The 2,970-nt window shown below is 43.4% G+C and overlaps 1 pseudogene; it reads right to left on the bottom strand.

The window, feature by feature from the left end:
* Positions 1–1,290: 1,290 nt before the first annotated feature.
* On the bottom strand, positions 1,291–1,776 carry LOC103080006 (transcription initiation factor TFIID subunit 12 pseudogene; annotated as a pseudogene).
* Between the last annotated feature and the right edge of the window lie 1,194 nt (positions 1,777–2,970).

Raw genomic sequence — 2,970 nt, 5'->3', positions numbered from 1 at the left:
ATAAACAAATGGGACCTAATGAAACTTCAAAGCTTTTGCACAGCAAAGGAAACCATAAACAAGACCAAAAGACAGCCCTCAGAATGGGAGAAAATATTTGCAAATGAATCAACTGACAAAGGATTAATCTCTAAAATTTACAGGCAGCTCATGCAGCTCAATAACAAAAAAATAAACAACCCAATCCAAAAATGGGCAGAAGACCTAAATAGACATTTCTCCAAAGAAGATATACAGACTGCCAACAAACACATGAAAGAATGCTCAGCATCATTAATCATTAAATAAATGCAAATCGAAACTACAATGAGATATCATCTCACACCAGTCAGAATGGCCATCATCAAAAATTCTAGAAACAATAAATGCTGGGGAGGGTGTGAAGAAAAGGGAACACTCTTGCACTGCTGGTGGGAATGTGAATTGGTACAGCCACTATGGAGAACAGTATGCAGGTTCCTTAAAAAAATACAAATAGAACTACCATATGACCCAGCAATCCCACTACTGGGCATATACCCTGAGAAAACCATAATGCAAAAAGAGTCATGTACCACAATGTTCATTGCAGCTCTATTTACAATAGCCAAGACATGGAAACAACCTAAGTGTCTATCATCGGATGAATGGATAAAGAAGATGTGGCACATATATACAATGGAATATTACTCAGCCATAAAAAGAAACGAAATTGAGCTATTTGTAATGAGGTAGATAGACCTAGAGTCTGTCATACAGAGTGAAGTAAGTCAGAAAGAGAGAGACAAATACCGTTTGCTAACACATATATATGGAATTTAAGAAAAAAAAATGTCATGAAGAACCTAGGGGTAAGACAGGAATAAAGACACAGACCTACCAGAGAACGGTGTTGAGGATATAGGGAGGGGGAAGGGTGAGCTGTGACAAAGCGAGAGAGAGGCATGGACATATATACACTACCAAACATAAGGTAGATAGCTAGTGGGAAGCAGCCGCATAGCACAGGGAGATCAGCTCGGTGCTTTGCGACCGCCTGGAGGGGTGGAATAGGGAGGGTGGAGGGAGCGAGATGCAAGAGGGAAGAGATATGGGAACATATGTATATGTATAACTGATTCGCTTTGCTATAAAGCAGAAACTAACACAACACTGTAAAGCAATTATACCCCAATAAAGATGTTTTATATATATATATATATATATGCTTCTCTGTAAAGCATTAAAAAAAAATCCAAGGATGAGATAGCTGAGGTCTCAGCTCAAGTATCTCCAAATACGTTGTTGTCCATTCCCTGACCTTTCCGTGTGTTATTTCTTGGTTGTTTTCCAGATCAATGCCATTCTCTGTTTGTGAGCTTCTGTGGTGCAAGCTTTTTTGTAGGGTCGGATTTCTTCAGAGCCAAACCCTGGGATCCACATGTTCCACTGGCGTTCTAGATGCAGCTGGACATCTTTCACCTCCAGTGTGCTGGACTTGCGATGCCGAGCAAGCTGGTAGGCCGCTGTCACCACACTCTCGATAAAATCATCAGCAATCTGCAGTAGCATCTCCTCCACATCTTCATCCAATTGCTCATTAGGATCCACTTCTCTTACTAAGTCTTGTAACTTCTTCTTGGTCAATACCTGATTGTTTTCAGGGCTGAGACACTCTACCATCCCAGTAGCGCCTGGGATCTTTACCACTGTAGTGCTATTGGCCATGGAGCCTTGTGGAGGGGTGCTAGCTGGTTCCGGTTTTAATGATGAGAAACTGGACAGGTTGACTGGGGCTGAGGGGCCAAACTGGTTCATAATCTAATGCGCTTTGGACTTCAGCTCATAGAGCTTATCGAGATCTTGTTTCTTTTTGGAGCTATGAGGACCAAGCCCAGTCAAAGGCAGTAGCGTCTATCTCCCCATGGTATGCAGAGACTGCCCCAGTGAAGCGCTCATCTCAGCAGCCAGTCCGACTGCTCAGCCCTCCCCGAGTAAGAAATCTTTTTTTTTTTTTTTTTGCAGTACGTGGGCCTCTCACTGTTGTGGCCTCTCCTGTTGAGGAGCACAGGCTCCGGACACACAGGCTCAGCGGCCATGGCTCACAGGCCCAGCCACTCTGTGGCATGTGGGATCTTCCTGGACCGGGGCACGAACCCGTGTCGCCTGCATTGGCAGGCGGACTCTCAACCACCACGCCACCAGGGAAGCCCAAAACATCTTTTTAAGTGAAGAAAAGCAAGGAGCAGGAGAGTGTGAATAGGAAGCAACTATTCATGCTAAAAGAAGGAAGTCAGAGCTCTGTGAAGGTGCCCATGCATAAATACATCAACACACACACACACACATACACACACACACACACACACACACACACTTCGATATGCAGAGAATATCATCTCTGGAAGGATCCACAAGAAACTGCCATCAGAGATAGCCTCAGGGAAGGGGAACTGGAGTGCTGGTGGGCAGGGCTGGAAGGGAGAATAACTTTTCAATATATTTCCTGTTGTGCCATTTGAATTTGTGTAACCACGTCTTCACGTTGCCTATTAAAAAGAAAAATAAATAGTATTCCAAGGTCTGACTTTGGTTTAGAGTTCAAAAATGAAAACATTAAGATTTTATATTCCTTTTTTCCCTTTAGGCAAAAGCAGGGCCCTTCCATCTTTGTTACCTTTTGAACAAATAGGCTATAGTATTTTTAGACTTTGTCCCTGGAGTCCAAAGCTCACAGTGTTAAAGTAACCAGGGAAATAGAGAAGAGATGGAGTCCAGGTTCTGTGTCCTAAATGTTTTTCAGTCATGGAGAAACAAGCTTTTCTCCTAATACTGCTATTTATACCGGTAGGAGCATGCACTGAGGTAGTTCCTTCTTTTCTGCTGTATTAAAGAAAGAGGGCTTTTTTTTCTTTCTTTCTCTCTCTTGCAGAAGGATCTGTTGTTCTTTTGCTCAAAGTGAACATGCCGCGAGCGGGGGCTACCCTTCGTTGCGGTGTGCGCGCCTCTCAC

This window comes from Lipotes vexillifer, unplaced genomic scaffold (assembly GCF_000442215.2).
Source record: "Lipotes vexillifer unplaced genomic scaffold, Lipotes_vexillifer_v1.1 scaffold91, whole genome shotgun sequence".
Classification (NCBI taxonomy): Eukaryota; Metazoa; Chordata; class Mammalia; order Artiodactyla; family Lipotidae; genus Lipotes; species Lipotes vexillifer.
The sequence above is the reverse complement of the archived record's forward strand: the minus strand, read 5'-3'. Positions and strand labels throughout refer to the sequence as shown.